This window comes from Struthio camelus, chromosome 1, assembly GCF_040807025.1.
Source record: "Struthio camelus isolate bStrCam1 chromosome 1, bStrCam1.hap1, whole genome shotgun sequence".
NCBI lineage: Eukaryota > Metazoa > Chordata > Aves > Struthioniformes > Struthionidae > Struthio > Struthio camelus.
Window position 1 is genome coordinate 3,983,924 of NC_090942.1, and position 18,420 is coordinate 4,002,343.

Below are 18,420 nucleotides of genomic sequence, written 5' to 3' on the forward strand. Positions count from 1 at the left end.
CACTATTCTCTGACCTTGGACTTGAAAATCCTTGAAGCGTCTAACACATTTTCAGATTCTAACAGGTTTTCAGGTCAGCAGTTCAAACATCTTCATAGTGTTGACCATAATTCAGCAATCATCTGATACATTTTCCATCCCTCCCATTCTTACACACATAAAGATCTCTTGTCAAGGAGACCATCTCTGCATTCATTTATATCACTTACCTCACGTCCTCTCCACTCTTATTATGCACTGATTTTCACAGTCCTATATGGTTCCTAGGAGTAAGCGTTACATCACTTACTATAGCCTACAACGGATACCGAAGTTAAATGAGCTTCATATCTCCAAAAGTTAGGCCAAGTTCTTACTACCTTCACCTGAGAGAAGCAAGTTTCTCCAGAGAGTGATTAACAGTATTTAAGATACTTAACAGTGTGTGAACCCCCTTCACCACTGTCTGCATGATTTCGGCCTCTTTTTTTTTTTAGTTACCAATAAGCAATGGGAAAAAAGAAGAGGGCCCTGCTCCATGCAACCAGCTGGTTGTCTATGAGTGCTGCTGGTAGTGCTGCTTGGACTAGGGCTTGAGGCTGCTGTTGTACATTTAGGAAAGCTGGATTCCCTGCACATAGCTATAGTGATATCATGTGGCACACCAGCTAAGTCCGCTATTGATCAGTTAAATCTGCTACTGGAACTATTGCACTCTGACTCAGAACCTCTTCTCAGGCTGGAACACAATGCAGCTCCTTCTCCCAGTCCTTCTCCTCCTTTTGCTTTGACTTTTCCAGGGTACAGAAACTCGATTAGTATAGATGACCACAGGGGATCTGTGGGGAGCTTCAGGTTTTTGATCTCTTATTGTTAATTGTGCTTTGGTACAAAATCACATTTGCCTGAGTCCATCAAAGCGGTTAGTCCCAGTGCAAACAGTTGCTGAGGACCCTGTGGAGCATGGCCCTTGTGCTGGATGCCCCCATATGAATTACAGTCTAAAGGCTCTCCTCAAATTTATGCATGTCTATAAGTTATTTTACGTAGCAGTGTTTATGCTGACAGGGGGCTACAGTTCTCTGGGATATGACTTTATTCACAGAAGAAGTGAATGAGAAGCTTGCTTCCACCCTGGAGGGTCCAGGTTTAGACCTGTAGTCCTGACCTGAGCCCACAGTTATGCCTTCAGACACTGCTATTGTACATCCATTTCGGAAGCTGAACAAGACAACTATTGTTTTTACCGGTCCATGTTTTGCAATATGTATTCTTCTCCTGTTGTGGAGAGTCTCAGAAACAGCATTTTGACTGAGCTGAGTTATTAATTTACTTGATAACCCAGGTGTTGGTTATAGGGAGGTAAAAAATGATCTGTGACCTATTGTAATAAGCTAATAGAGTTAATGCTCCAACTTTAGAGAAGGAGAGGGGGGAAAAAAGCTGAGAAATTCATAAATATATTCATGTTTTCAATCCACTCCAAATGATTAAACACACCCAGGTTTGTAAAAAGAGAGTGCAAAGGATTTCTTGGAGTTTCTGGTAAGTGAATCATTCATTAATAAAGAACACTTCATTATAGATAGAAACACCTTTCTGTTTGATTCTTTACAACACAGAAGCATCATCAACTGCCTGGCATGGAACTTTTGAAAGGTCAGGATTAGCATTAATCATATTTCGGGATGCTGATAAAGGGTATTTTTACTGCTATCCCAAAAAAAAAAGAAAGAAACAAACAAAAGAAAAAAAATCAAGACTTCATTTTACATATTCCCAGCACATTATTCAAAGCAAGAGAAAAACAATTTCAAACTGATTTAGAAACAGAAACCTTGATTCTCTGCTGATTGGCAACCAGTTATTATTGCTCTTTATTATTTGTATTCCGGTAGCCTCAGGATGCACCGACATGATAAACACCGTGTGCACATATTGGAACGGAAAGTTTCTTGCCTAAGCAGTCAAAGTAAATGCTGGGAGGAGAGAGAAGGAGCAGAGGAGTGGAGTGATTTATTCAAGGTTACTCCACAGGTCAGCAGTAGATGTGAGAACACAGTCCAGATCTCTACAAAGCCAATCCGGTGGCTCTGTTCCTGGATCACAGGTGCAAGTCTTGAACTCTATCTACGGAACACAGCCCCTCATTTGATACCCTAAATGCTGATACCCTGAATACCCTCTGTATTGTTTCTATTTGTAGGCTATTTTGGTTGCATAGAACTGCCACTATACTCAGCCACAATCATCTGACTTCCTCCCCCATGAAAAGACCGCACAAGGCAGGCAGAGGGGGCAGCTAGAGCGTGGTCCCAACCATCTACATGCAAGGCAGATGTTAATGGAGACAGTACCATTTTTTGACCCAAACACTTGATCTTCCACAAAGCTTAAGTTCCAACTTCTTCTGCATCATCTACCAGAGAGCATGACCTGCTCAGGACCGTTTCCAGGTCCATTCTGAGTCAGATCTTGCGGTTCTGCAACATATGCTGATAGCAAAGTTTGAACTTGAAACTGTTCAGAGGGCAAATGCAAGACTTGTGGTCAGCTGAGAGTTTCCCAGGACTTTAGAAAAACCATGAGAGCTCTTGAGGGAGAAGAAAAAGGCAAAAAGATGGGAACAGAGCACCAGAAAGGGCAGATAGAGCATAAAGAAAGCTTAGGAGATGGCTGAGAGTGGTCCCAGGAGTCCCTCTGCCTATGGCATTCCCAGTGCGGCAACAGTTAAATCCAGGACGGCCTTGGAGGTCAAGAGCAAACATTCAGCCATGCCACCTGGCCATTATCCATGCACATCATGACTGAATCCCTGCCTTTCCTCATGGCTGCCTGGTAGGAATGGCTATTCCATCTATAACTAAAACCTTTCCTTGATAACCCAGGCATATTTATAGTTACTGCAGGATCAACAACAGTGACAGCACAATAAGTTTATAGCAAGGCTCCCAGGTGAAAAAAGGTGAGAAACAGGACCTGGGGAGACATAGAAATGGGACTTGACAGCAACCCCCACTTCAGCATCTTAGCATTACGCAAGGCCATTTTCTTCACATACTCTTTCCACGCAGCTGGGTTCCAGAAATAAGGCCTGTGACTAGACAGAGAGGTAAGCTGGAGGATTCATGAGACACTCGTCTTCCTGTGCACAAGGACCCTGGAGCTCAGGAGACCTCTGTAAGCTCTGATGTTATCGCTCTGTAACGATGAACTAAAGAGAAGCAAGGTGCAAGACAAAATTAATACCTTCCCCTTCTACCTGTAGCCCTAGAAAGCTGTGCGTGTCTCTTGTCTCTCGGCTGAAAACCTGTCCAATCTGCACAACTCATAAAGCCTTTTGACGGGGAGAGATTGTCACCTTGCTACTAGGTGGAGCCACAGGGCATGTTCTCCCTCTCATATGATGGAGACAATAAGTCAGTGCATTTTCCTCTTATTTTAATGCTAACTTATCTGGGGAGCACGATAACCAGATATTTTAAATCTGGATAAATTACTTCTTCCTGCAAGGACTGCTGTAAAAAAAGCCTGGAGGGAAAAAAAAAAAAAAAACATTGCACAGCCTGTTCAGTGCTACTTCAAGGAACCCAGACATTCTGGGTAATGACTTTCAGAGCAGGCACGCGGGCATCGGGGGGAGACCTTAAACAGTCTGTGTGCTCTGACGAGCAGTGGGAGAACTGGAGAAAGCAGCAACAAAGTTCCCCCTGCAAGAGGTGCAGATCCGTACAAGTGCTCCACAACTGGCAGGGGCTGTGGCTCACGTAGCGCTACAGTAAATGCAGTAGTTGCTGTGGGTTCATGTGTGTGTGAGGCGCCTGCCACTGTGGGCTCTTTTACCAAAGAAGTTAGGCAGATCTGTGGCTGAAATCATGATCACAGCAGGAGAATGTCTAAGACTGATTTATTGACAGGTGGTTTGGCAGGATGTAGAGGATGCTCTTTTTTTTCCCCCACTTCCATTTTCCAGAAAGGAGAGTGTTACAAATAGCTCTGGCCAGGCAGAGAGACAGTCCTGCTTCCTAAAACAGCATGCTGAGGAGAAAACCACCAAAGTGGCTCTGGTCACTGCTTAATGTGTTATGTAAATCACATGCTGCTGTACCTGACCTGCACAGGATGAGGGTTTGCTATTGCTGTCAAGAAGAGAACCGAGCAGTTTAGTTTGGGATTGCAGGCGCTAATGCTCTTGCTTCTGAAAATTTGGGGTTCGCTTCCCAGCTAAGGGAAGGATGAAAATGCTTGCGAAATAAAAGATATCCCTCAAGCCATGGGAGGCATCAGTCCCTGGGCAAAGCCCAAACTTTGGCACGTGACTGAAACGATTAAATTAGGAGCCGTGAGGTCCTGTTTCCCTTAATGTTCAATGGAGAGAGGGGTGGTGGGTTGAAATGTCTTCTCAAAGGTCTTTGCTCCCTTCGGTGTCACTGGGGGTGTCCCAGGGCAGCAATTCCTCAGTAGGTCCGAGGAACAGGGCCTTGGAGCAGCTCATCATGTTTCATGACCTCCATCCCCGATCCCCAGGCAACAAGGTTGTTAGGCTGTCCATGCCGGCATCATTCTTTGGAAAGAATGTAATTTGCTGCAGAGGTAATGGGAAACAGACAAGCTATTTAACCTAATAGGCCATTTAGGCTACAATTCTGCAAATGCAGGCTTGAACATACGGTAGTATTTATGTATTGGGTGTGCAGGAAAAAAAAAAAAAAGAAAAAAACCCGAAAACTCTGTTCTTTATCATTCAATTGGCCTGGGCACTTGGAGTATAAACATTATGCAGCAGAGACAACAGGGGAAAATTTCTTAATGTCCTTTGGTGTCTAGACCAAAAGCAATAAACAATCATGCTGTCCTGTGCACCTCATCATAATGGCATTATTCAGGGAAAATCTGTCAGATGGGTTGAAAAATGGATCTTTCACCTTTTTAAAACTAATTTGATAACTTTATTATCCCATGAGAAAGGGAAGTGATTGGAGCCAAGGCACATACTAATGTCTTGTTGAATGCTCTTTGATTTTTTTTTTACAGCCACTGGAATCAGTCAGGAGTTCTGTATTATCTCATTATAATTGTCCCGGGAGAGGTACTTCAATAATCTTTATTACCATGGGGAATGAAAATGTATGTTTTATTTGGTAATTTTGTAGTAATGGCTCCAGCTATGTAACAACCTCTCAGTAAGCTGAACTCCAGCCCAGTGTTATGCACTCCCGTTCAAAAACATGGGACGCACAGCATGCAGGAATCAGTTGGCAGATGCACTTTGCTTGCGCTGGGGACAGGATCTGGTAAGTCTCTTACCACCCATATGAGGTTCCAGTAGGAGTGAAGAGGCTGAGAGAAATAACCAGGGCAGACATAGTGGTCTGCTATTCAGCATCGAAGTCAGGCCCAGCTTCGAAGGCCTCCTCCAGCCTTGTGTTCCCTAATTCTCTCTCCCTGGGGGATGATACCGTCATGAAAGAAGGGCTGATGTTAACCCAGATTGTAGCATCTCTTGACAATTCACGTCCACTTGCTCTCTGTGCAGTCTTCAGTTTATCTCAGCCCCCCAGGCTGTACTGCAACTAGACATCACGTCAAGAAGTCCTCCTAGCCTCCTGGCTCTGTTTGCAAGCACATAAACCTCAGATGGACCTACATGAACCCTTCTATCCCTCTTTTTCCTGCATCTGCTCTAACTCCTTATAACATCACATATGCTTGTTTCTTCTGACCAGCCCAGCAACCGAATGCAGGCACCTCTGGATACCTTATCTCCAAATGCCTCTTGAGGTGACACCAGTATTGGGTAGACCTCATCTCCGGAAAGCACAGAAAACAAAGACAGCAAAAAGAAGGGGAAAAAATGTTAATATTTGTCAGGGAGGGATATCAAGGGATGAGTCAATGATGGGAGGTATAAATCGAGACATATAAAGAGAATGATCACTTCAAATCAAGCACTGGAGCAGCCCTAGTGTGGTTGGTGCTGCAATGGATTAGCTGAGGAAGAAAGGAAGTAAAGGTCTGGGAACTCAGTAAGAACCACCAGAGGAGGGAATTGGAGCGCTGTAGAAACAACAGAAGAATAAACGTAGGATTAAAATTAGCAGTTTCTGAGTGTCAGAGAAGCAGGTGCCTGGAAGAGCCATTCCGGCAGAGGCAATGTGGAGCCACTCCAAAAGGAGCTACTGCGGGGGCACAGCTGTCAGCTTTGATCAACATGAAGGGATAAGTTTGGGGTGTCCTGCATTCACCCATTGGTCCCAGAATGCTTGGCTATTTATTTCTAGCACTTGGCTGTATTTCTCCAGTATAATATTAGCGCTGGGATTAAACTCCGGTCATCTCCCAAGCGCTGCTGGACTGGTGTGAAGAGGGTGAACCGAAAGCAATGGTTGATGCTAATGTCAGGACCAGGTGCTTCCACTGGCATTATAAGGTAGCAGGCAGAGCAGAAGAGGGAGTACTCCACACAACATACAGCTAAACCAAGGCACTCCTAAGAACTGGAGGGGGAAAAAGAGAGAGAGAGAGAGAGAGAAAGAAAGAAACTCACAGAAGAAAATTCTTTTAAATAGCTGTTGCTCAAACCCCCTATTCCTCCCACTGGAGGCTAGGAGAACATACTGGGAAAGTATCACTGTATACTGCCATGCACTTACACTATTCCCTAGGCTTCTGCTATTTGCCGCTTTTGGAGACAGAAGGCTTTGCCTGACCCTCTACAGCCTGTCTGATGCTCGTATCACTCATGGAGTAACACAGTTTTAAATATGATAGATAGCTAAATGACTGGCTGCTTCTCCTGCAATTTCTGAGTGCTGCAAGCTTTGTTAAGGTTAAAGCCATGCTGGGCTTTTTTAAGGTTAAAGCCATGTACTGAAGATCTCCCCACTTTCAGTCACGGCCTTTATTACCGTTCTATGTGCTTTATGTGACAGAGACTATAAGATGTGGTTATCTCCAACACAATCTGCATGCTTTGACTCAGAAAAAGTCCCTAGGCTTTTCCCTAACTGGTCTGATTTAGGAGTGTGAGAAGAGATTAAATATCTAATGCTGTGGACTTCTTCTAGATCCAGACATCACTACCTCCAGATGGTTTTTACTCCCATTCCACTGGAGGTTGCCGCTTCTCAGGGAGGTATCCATCTGATCATTTCCTGACTTGCTGCAATCAGAATGCACTGTATTAGTAAAGATATACTAGTTAGACCATATGAACTAAGCCCATTCAGTTTCACTGATACAGGTGAGGGTGCCCTCACAGGAGAGCTCCATCAGCTGATATAAGAAAAAGACGGTTGCCTGTACCAGGACGTAGTCTGTTTTACAAAATAATGAAATAATTTACATTGGAAAGGACTACTGGAGGTGTCTTATGCAATTACTTGCTCAAAGCAGGAACAAAAATATTAGGTTGCTCGTAGCTGTATTTAGTCAAGTTTTGAATATCTCCAGGATGGAGAACTCGCAGCTTCTCTGGGCAACCCATTCCAGTGTGTGAACACTCACATGGTGATTTTTTTTCCCTTCCCTCTAGTAGGAATTTCTCATGTTCCAACCTGGGAACATTGTGCATTGCCTCTCGTCCTTCCACTGTGCACCTCTGAGAAGAGTCTCACTCCATCTCCTCTACAGGCTCACAGCAGGTATTTGCAGACAGCAATAAGGTCACCTCTGAGCCTTCTCTTCTCCCAGCTGAATAGACTCAGGTGCCTCAGCTTCTCCTCGTATGTCATGCACTCCAGCCCCAAACCACCCGGGTTGCCATCCACTGCACTCACCCCAGTGTCCATGTCTTTCTTGTCCCTGGAAGCCCATGACTGGACACAGCACTTCCGAAGCGGTCTCACAGTTGTCAAATAGAGGAGAAGAATCACTTCCCTTGACCTACCAGCTAGCACTATGCAGTGTGCAGGTTGTCACAAGAATGCACCACTGACTCGCGTGTGACCTGTTGTCAGTCAGAACCCCCAAGTGCTTTTCTGTAAAGCTGCCTCCTAGCCAACTGACACCAGCCCGTATTATTGCACAGGGTTATTCTGTCTCAGATGCAGGGTTTTAATCCTGGCTTGAGTGGTAAGAGCAGTTAAGAGCCCTTACATTTCTTTAAGTTTTCCTAATTAAGAGCTAATTTACCTTTCAAAGCTTGGAGCCCTCTCTTTGGATTACCTAGTGCGTAATGTACATTAAAGCACAGTGGTGCCACCAGATCCTACTTCAGACCCACAGTGCTCACATTAAGCACTGAAGAAACTGTTAATGCATTTCACTGCTAAGCTTGAGCTGTCTGCACAGAATGGCAAGAGGGATCGTGAGGGTATACGCTGGGGTAATGAGGTCCCTGAGACAGAACACAATTTTTCTTTAACACAATAAGCCCCATTCCAATTCATTAAGAGTTGCAGACATCCTCCCATTTTGTCTTTCAACAAGTTGCAATTTTTCACACAGATCCTATCAAGCAGACTGGTTTCTAGCACACAGATGTATTGTTTACTCAAACAACCATGAGTGTCAGAGCTGGAGTTAATTGCAAATTGATTGAATGGGGGTTACATTACAAAAGATGCCAGAAGTTCCAAATTCATTAGTGGAGTTGAGAAAATACTTTGTGCTTCTTCAGCCCCTCCCATCCAAGCTCTCTGAAAATATTCACAAACCAACATTTGATGCTATCTGTGTGTTGAGGTATTCCATATTATCCCTGTTTACCTCGAGGAGGGAAGAAATAAGGCACAGGAAAATGTAAAGACATAATGCTTCCCCCAAAAAATGCACATATGGAGTACCTTGTTCCAACTTGAGTAGAAAGCTGAGACACCTTAGGGTGTGAAGGACTTTCCACCTCCTTTGAAAATGGCTAGTTGTGCAGAGTAAGGTCTGTGGGAACTAGCAGACTGGAGCATCCAGCTCTATTAGGTCACGTCCCTACGATGAGGGCAGCACATTTTGCCCAGTGCACCAGTCCAGAAGCCAATTAGCCATACTTCGTCTTTGCCTGATTAATGATACATCTCCCAATATGCCATGCGGTGGCTTCTGGAGAGGGGCCAGCAAACATGTGCCTACCCCGAAGTTTAAGTAGAGAACTTCTCTCTGGTCCTCACCTACCTGCATAAATGTGTCCTCCGGCATAGCTCACGGAGCCTCCTTTCTTTGATATACCCGCATGCAACTATGTGAACTGGCAAGATCAACGTTAATGCATTTTGTTGGATAACAGACAAAGAAGAAAATCTAGAGGCTTACTTTCGTTAGTATGTATGAGCTGTTGGATTGACTAGTAACTCTTTGCTTACAGATTCTTCCCTTTGCCTGATGTGGCAGAACTCACAAATAGTTTGAGTTTTAAATTACGTCCTGAGTTTTTGAACCATGGCATCAGAGAGAAAACTATCACTATCATCTATTTCCCTCCTAAGTCTGGAGATTTCTGCTAAGTCACCTCAATCTCTCTTCTTTTCTACTAAAAATAAACTCAGCTCCATTAACTCTACTCCATTAACCTTTCCTCTTGGTTAAAGGTTTCTAAACCACTCCAGGGGCTGCCATGTCCTCTTCTTCCACCCTGCGTTTATGGTGGAGTGACTGAAATAAGAGTACAGGACAGGGATTGTCAGGTTTTTCAAGGTTTATCAGGAGATGCAAAATGTAGCAGCCTTTCATGTCAGTTCTCAGAGCCAGACTTTGAGTTTTTCCTTACTAAAAGAAGGAGAGAGATTGTCAGTCCCTGCTTCCTCCAGCCCAAGCTCCAGTGGGAGGTGAAATTCAGATGACTGTTTGCTGCTCAGTAGCCATTTGCCCATTTGCAGGCTAGGTTCTCTGGTGACTCAACTGAGAGCAGTAGGAAATAGGTAGGTTTTTTTGTGCATCCTCAGGGTACCAAGTCAGTTGCTGAACATATGCATCTAGGGCTATCTGAAATGCTTATGGACATCTGGGACACCCACAGTAGGCTGACAGAAATTAAAGGAGACTCAGGTCCTTCTGGAAAAGCAGATAAGAGGTGAGACCTGAAGGCATCTCAAATGTTTTAGCTTGTTAAATGCATCCAAATGACCCCGGTGATCTCTTAATGCCAGAAAAGTGCATGCAGATTATTTGGTTCTCATCCTTAACCTTTTTGTGCCTCAGAGTCCTCTCTAGCGTGTATGCTAAAAGGATGTATTCATTCAGGCTCTGGAGCTCTTTAGGCCTCCATGTTGGGGAACTACAGAAGACAGGAAATTATAAAATATCACTTTGAGCAATCGAAGTGGTAACAGGGAGGAGCTGGGCGTGCGGTAGAGTAAGGCAATTGGTGGAAACGGAGGCAGATGAGCAGCCATCAGCTAAAGCATCACAGCACTGAGGAGCAATAAGGATCAACTCTGGAAGCCCACTTTGGGCTGAGGTTCAGCTTTATCAGGTAACGCTCATGCTGATCTCTTACTTCTCCTATAACTCCATTCTAGCACAAGCCTTTTCTCAGCTGAAGGACAAAAGCTGAGTGTTGCTCCTTGTGGGCAATGGAGCTTTAATGCTGTGTGTGTCTTTAGGGTCAGGTTCAACGCATGGTGCAGAAAGAGCAGCTGTTGTTCCCCGGGTGGATTCAATGCCTTACCGAGCCGTTAATTACAGAACGTGCCACTTCCAGCCCAGATCTGGCCTGATTGGTGTATCTGGAAAATGACCAGATGCTAAGGGAGGCATGTTATTTATAGGTTTGCAATAGGCTGATGTTTTTAATGACACTAAATTAGCAGCCAGATCCCTGTGTGCAGTTCTGACAACTTGTGTTGATGACAGTGGGATAGATCCTGGCATCCTCCTTTGGTTCACGGATAGAATTAACAGAAGCAAAGCTCCCAGGGTCTACAAGGATTCAAAAGATTTGATGCTACAGTGGAGTCCCTGTACAAATACCTTTGTCCTTGAACAGATCACCTCAAGGCACATTTTACAAGCAGCTCCATATTTAAATGTCTGGACTGAGAAAGCTTGACTCGTTGTGGGGTGTGGACTGACCTTTGAGAATCCAGCCTCAGGTTTCACCTAAGGCTAAGAAACCCTGACCTTACCCATCAGTAAAAAGAAGAAAATGATGCGCCATTCCTCTTTATCCATAGTCTTTTTTTGCGAGACCAATTTTACTCTGTCTTGCAGGGGTGCTCCTCTTTTGCTGTCTGTCTGTACAACACTTAGTGCAATGCCAGACAGTGCTTTTCTCACACTGGTTTGGTCTGGTAGGTTGGTGCACACCAGCATGGTACATGCGAACGTCTCAGAGTATCTTGCATATGCAGTACCTGAGTTATCTCCCATGGTTTCACAGCAAGATGCCCACTTTTCCTTGTTGACCACTGAACACAAAAAGAGGTCATTTTACCTCCTTTTGTTCAGAGCAGAGGGAGAAACCCTTAATTTATTTTATCAGATGCACAAGGCCGCTGGCAAAGAAGTGCTGCCACACACAAATACTTAGCGTTGTTTTACGGAGTTGCAGCAGGGCTCCAAGCAATTATCATGCAATGTCTTGCTGTATCACTAAGAGATGCTCGCTGTAAGACTGGCCAGTACCAACCTAGGAGGCAAATATCCCCATGCTACCCTGCTCCTGGTGACTCTTTGAATCCCTTCCTGATGATTAAGTCATTCTCCAGCTCTCTATGGCTGCAGCCCCACTGACAGAGCTTCATGATGAAAACTCATTTTGGAAACATTATTGAGGTTTAAGATCAAGACACAGCAGTTTTCTGTCCAAAGCCATCGAGGGACTTTATTTGATTTAATGGTAATTTGTTATATTCATTTCAACAGCACAGGCTCCCCAGTGTGACAACCTCTGTTTTGGCAACAAAAAGGAAGATGTCAATAGACATTTGGGTCAAAAGCTTTCCTTAGACTGGAAGAAAGTTCTGCTAGAAGGTTAATCTTGTTTTCAGTTACTTGGGAAATTAAAGTACCATGTTTTGACTTGCAGTGTGATTGATTTTTTTTTTTCATTAGCTCCTGAGCTGTTTGTTAAGTGTTGGGATTCCTTGATGATTGTTCCTGCAGAAATTAACGGTTTATGAATTTGGGCTACGGGAGTCCTTCGCTCTTGCCTTTAAGTGTGTGGCTTGAGAGTATCTTACTCTGGTAATGGCTGGAAGACATTTTGTTTCTGTGATCCTCTCGGAAATGAAACTGTGGCTTTAATGTGTAGGAATTTGCAGGAGTAAAAGGCATCAGCACAGGCAGCTCCTTACCTGACTTAACAGAAGGGTCATGTCCCACAGTAACTAAAATTTCTTCTGTCTCTTTTCAATAAGGAGTCATGTCAGGAGAAAGGATGCAGTATCTCCTGACATGACTCTAGGAAAGCCAAGAACTTGGCTGAAATATTCCCGATCCATCAAATCCAGCTGTCAAACCCCTACTGACTTGGAAAGAAGATATTTCACTTCTTCCGGTGCTGTTTGCTGGTGTTACTTTTTCCATCTAGGAAATTAACAGCTGGGAAACAAAAAATGTCCCAGATTTATTAGTAGAATAACCGAAGTATGCACTTGAGTACAGAGCAATGAATCCTCGTCTAAGCAACCTTCAGAAACTAGACCCTATGACAAGTGGCTGGGACGCAGGCAGCCAGACAGAACCTGCAGCATCCTCGTTTCCCAGTGAAAAGTGTCACCTACACTTCCTATCATCACTATTGAAGACTATCAGCCCATGCTGTGGTATTTATGTTATTGCCAGTGATTAGTTAAAGCTGCACAAGCCTCAGCAAGGCATCCACTTTAAAGGTCAGCTGCTGTGAAGATCTCTTGTGCCTCCAGTAGAAGAATTAAGGATAGTGCTCTCAGACAAGACTTGTAAAGCTCACCAGCCTGTGTTTGGTTTCCAGTTCATCACTCACCAGAATGGCATCTCTTATCTCTGAGTAAGAAACTCAACGATCCTATAAATTTAGATGGCTAAATTTTATGCAGTTCCCCAGGTAGCATTAAAGCAACTCAATTACCTGGAAATGTGAAGGATGGAACACGGGCAGCAATGTGACCTGGTCACAAATCTATGCCTGCTTCCCATACTGGTTGAAGATTGTAAGTAAGACTAAAGCGAGAGACACTAAAACAACTGCTCTTACCTCCAGAAAATAAGAGGATGAAAGGTTGACCATTATGTCCTCAGCTTCCCAAGCGCACCTGCACTCCGAGCTGCCTCCCATCCAGTGGTCGGCTCCTGACGAAGATGCAGTTCTCCCCACTGCTGACAGTTTATCCCTGATCCAGTTTGCTCCTTGACACAAATGGCTTCGTCACTGAAGAAAGTACGAGTTTGCACCTCAGGCTCGGAGGTTCAAGATTGGAAACTTTTGTTTCCTTTTGGAAAGAAGAGAGTTCAAGAAAAATACATGCTCAGACACAATCTGGCATATACAGAGAGGAAAGGAGCTCATTCATTTGCTCGCAGCTACGGAGCAATGGTGATCTAGATTTCATGCTTCTGATACTGTCTTCAAATACGTGATACACTCATTTTCCGCCTTCCGTAAATTTATCCATTCATTTCAGATTCAGCCATTTTCTCTCCTTCTAGCCTATAACAACATTTTTAGAATCATGTCAGAGTCACAAAATTCCATAAATTATAAATTCCATAATTATAAATTAAATTTTCAGAGCTGATGATGGGAAATCTTTATTTTTTTTAAATACTTCAAACATTTTAAGCATCTTGACTTTTTTGTATTTCTCCTCATGCCTTCTTTTTTTTTCATTTTTTACCCTCTGCAACACTTTATATTTTTAAACATGTCCATCTTTGATAGAGTTCTAGATTAGCAGACTCACGATTTCACTTTTTTTTTTCTTTTACTTGGCTGTTTCCAATATGGGAAACAGTTGGGGGAAAAAAATATGAGAAAAAAAGACCCTAATACAATAAAAATATAAAAATTGGGTGTGGGATGTCTCCTGAACCCAGCACAGTGTCTCATAGAGATCTCTGAGCTCTCCAAATGAGCTCAGAGCTGTTTCCAAATGAGTCAGTGTGTGTCTAGAGCAGGGCAGGGGGCCAACAGGAATTAAGCTCCAAGTCCTGATATTTGTATGTCCATTTGACACCATGCCTGTATGACTGAGAAATGAGGTGTCTTAGCCACGTGGAGGAGAATCCCAGCTCTGGTGCTCGCACAGTCAGCTCTTTGCCGGGTGCCATGCTACATTTTGTAGAAGCAGAAAGAGAGGGGCTGAAGTGCTCAGTGATGCTGTGGTAGGCCATTTAAATCTTTGGAGACCTCCTAATAAGTGAAAGCGAGAAGAGAAATCCAGGAGACATTAGGATGCTTCAGGGTGCTTTGCATGAGTCCCAGAGTTGAGAGTTGAGTCTCTTTTCCTTAACTGTGCCCCGGCATATACAGACCCCTTTGTTGCAAGGCACAAAGGCTTGCTGTACTCCTGGGAGAACCAGATTTTGCATTGTTAGAGAGAAAAAGGAAAAACAGGGAATAACAATTAACCAAACTCTCCTGCCAGGTTTCCGTACTGATTTATTTTACAATTAGCTGCCTTTTGACTCCAGTATTTTATCAGACAAAACAACAGGTCAGCACTAAGTTTCTAGGCCTGAAAGCCCAGATTGTATCAGACAAATATGCTGACATATTGCTTTAGCAAGTGCTGTGTGATCCCCAGGAGGCTCAGCATCTTTTCCTAACGGCCAGCCTCAGAAAGCCAAGCAAGATACTACTGATAAACCTACCTATAACTGCAGACACAAGTCTGGGCTTGAGAGCTCCAGGAAGCTGAATAAAGGAAGCTATTCTTCTTCTCCAAAAGGCCATTTGGCAACATCTCTGAATATCAGCCGATATAAATACCACACAGTCCTTCAGACCTGGTCCTAATCTTCCACAAAAGAGGATGCTAGAACTCCAGAAAAAGCCAAGGAAATGTTTAATGCCTTTACTGTGAGATACATAGGTTTAAGGATGTTGTCTTGTTCTTCGTCCTTCCCAGATGGGGAACAGTGTTCCAGCAAATACGTCAGTGGGGAGAGTGTCATGCAAGACACGAGAACAGCCATTCTGAGTCACATCCAAGGGGTCCTCTTGCCTCTCTCTGATGCTGACCAGCAACGTGCGTCTCAGGAAATATGTGAGGACACTACCCCATGATACCAGCCCTGCCTCCAGAGAGATGTGGCTTTGGCTCTGTGTTTAGGAGGAGAAAGAGAGAAATTTTCCTATGTGTCTGTATTTTCCAGAGGTAGTGGCAGAGCTCCACTGCTATATGTGTGTGCAAAAAAATAGTGTTTTGGGCCTAGGAGATCATTGCTATAGTGAAAAAAAAAAAAAAAAAAAAAAAAAAAGAGAGAGAGAGAGAGATATGAAAAAGGCAGCCCAGATTCCCTGGTTTCCTGAGGAAGCAGAGCTCAGTTGCCTGTGCATCCTCCCTTTAAATACCTGTGAAACCCCTGGCTGATTTTAACCAAATATTACTGAGGCACAGAGCATCTCAAAGGCAAGCTTTAAGGAGAAGGAGCAATTAGAGAGAGGAGAGATTGCTGAAAAGCATTCAGTTCAGCCCAAATGGAGTCATGCAGTTCCGCCGGAAACCAAACTCCACTATTTGTTTCTTATTAGCATTTTGTATTCGTATTTCTCTGCATGGTATCTCACACTAGCCAAATGCTTACCTCTCCTCCCACCTCACTTTTTGTTTTGTAGGCTCTTTTCTTCAATAAAAGTACCATGGTAGTTCTCTGGATGAATATTATTGCAGCATACTGCTGCTGCTTCTTATCTATTTATCTTCCTTTTGCAGAGACTTATCTGGGGATTTAAAGTCTCCTTGATTGTAATGATCTTTTGGAATTAAGGGTATAAAGCAGATCTTAGAGTCCCCTATGCCTGCTAGGCATTCTTATATCTCAAACCAAAAAAGGAGTAAACATCAATTATGGCAAAGAAAAAGTATGCCATTAACTCTTCAAATGTCCACCCAGACTTTGTAGACATGGCATAGAAATCACTCTTGCTACTGGGACCTCAGAGGTAATTTTGGCATGTGATGCAGATAATTGAGGATAAGAAGGGGACAGTTTGAACCTTTGCCTAAGGCCTTACTTTGGGATAAACCCACACCAAAGTCATGAAGTGATTTGAAAATGCTTGGCCGCGTATCTGTGGGAGGTGTCCTGCAGAAGTGAATGCACAGATATGAATGCTGGCTAACCCTTTGTGTGCTGATAAACCTCATTGCAGCTCTGCGCGCCCTCTTGACAGCTGCAGCACGCACTCATTTCTAGATTTCAAACAGCCACTTTTACCATCATCATATGCACTGAGCTGGGAGAGGAAAAGTATACCCTACGTTCATTAGCCTGAGCAAAATGCGTTAGGGAAAACTGATCCACTTCGTGGGGCTTGATCTACTGGGTCAGAGTGAAGTGTGTGGATGGTATTTAAAGGCTGCTGGGCTCACATGGGAGAAGAGTCTCCAAGGCCAGAAGACTCTCCTAGGGAACAGTTTTGGAGTTGGAGCTCCGCTTTTGGTTGGAGCTGAATTGAAAATGGTTCTTCCAGGACAAGTGTTCCCATCAGTGACACCAAACAGGTACCCAAATGCTGACAGAGGAGTTGACGATTCTCCTGCCATTCACGGCCAGTACAAACTTACATTCCTCTGCTGCTTATTTCCTTACCCAAATGGGGTTTCCTTACTGTTTTAGCGCTCACTGCTTCATCCTTGGGTGGGATTTAGTAAAACAGAACCTGTGAGGGGTTCCTGCTCCCCTGAGTCCTTCAGTCTCTAACTCAGATCCACAAAGGTGCCCCTTGCCTCTTGCATGGTGACAGCTCAGCACCCGTAACACTGAAGCAACATCTGCCTCTCTCCTGCCTCACAGCAGAACAGATCTTCAGCCTCTGCAGTGCTGCTAAAGGGCATATCTGGGATGCACCTGCAGAAAAGCAAGCAAGCAGGCCCATAACTTTCTGGAGCTGGGTTTGGAGATGAGGGAAGGGAACCATTTCACCGAGTATGTCAGTGGGGAAGCCCTGCCTGAGAAAATCATGAGCCGAGATGGAAATTCCAAACATCTGGTTACCACTTCTTTAGATATATCTCTCCTCCCTTTTTCCCCCTAGGGCAAAAGAAATAATACCAAAACCAGAACAACGAATAACTTCAGATTTAACACAGGAAGATAGAGAGTCCATAATTCCTGCCAGATGCTTCTGTGGCCGGGTTAGAGATGAGCAGAATCTCTCTCAGCCTAGACAGAAACAAGTTTCACTTACTGAGTTAAGGTGGCCTGGAGTCCCATAAGGGACCATATACTCCCAGTGCCACAGTACAAGAGACATGACTGTTATCTAGGGGTGGCCTTGATTCCCCTCTCTCCTTGTTTTTTTCTCTTACTGAAGCCTGAAAATAGCATCACCGAATATTTTTCCCTATTAGCAGACTAAGCCACGGCATGGTGAGCCAGCCAGTTTACATTAAAATAATAATTAGCAAACACTGTGCATTAGTAATACATGCCTAGGTGAGCTAAGAAAGCAGGAAGAACTAAGCCCCTATTCCTGATTCAACAAGAGGTGCCAGTGTGGGAGCTTGACCTTAAGGAGGGTGTATGTGGGTCCTCTCACACTGTCCAGCCCTTACAAGGTCACTTCTAGCGGAGCATGAGCTACAGTGCAACTTTCTCAAAAATAAACCATCGTAGGTTAAGTAGGCATTTTCACATCTCTTTGCCTCTAGTCCCCCAGCACTGTAAAGAGCCCATGGCTCCCTCAAAGGCTTGAAGAGATAGTCCATTGATTTGACTTCATTGGCCATGAAGTACCCAGCAAGAAATCATCCCCATCTCCCAAACCTGAGCTCTCATAAGATGCAGTAACCAGCAACAGCTCAGCCTCTGAAGGTGCAGGAGGTCTGTGGTCACTTCCCCGTGTGCCCTCAGATTCTCAATGTAGCCTTGGTCAGGCTGGAAAAAGGGGGTAAAAGTAACCCTGTGACTGCCTCATTTATGTAGATACTCAGTTCTCCGGAGCTGTCTCTTCCTGCAGGGATAGACAACAGCTATCAGCTCAGGCACCCAGGCTCAGCCAAGGTCTCAATCCACCACCACAGCACTAACTTAGGCAGGGCTGCATTATGAGGCAAGGGTTAGACTCGACTTTGATGTTCCAGCTCGTCATATCTAATCATTAACACTCCCTAAAAAAAATTTCAAGGTTTCATTTTAGAGGGATTTCCCTTCCTCCCCTGGGACACCTCCCTTATATATATATGTGTATATATATATATATATATATATATATTTTTTTTTTTCCATGCTGCTGGGATTTCATTACAATAAGGTCAGGAGAGACAAGGATTTTTAGCTGTTGCTTACTTTACAGCCCATTTCTCATTCTTCCTAGTGCTGCCAGTAATACTTACTGAAAGACAAAGCTATTCATCTTAGCGC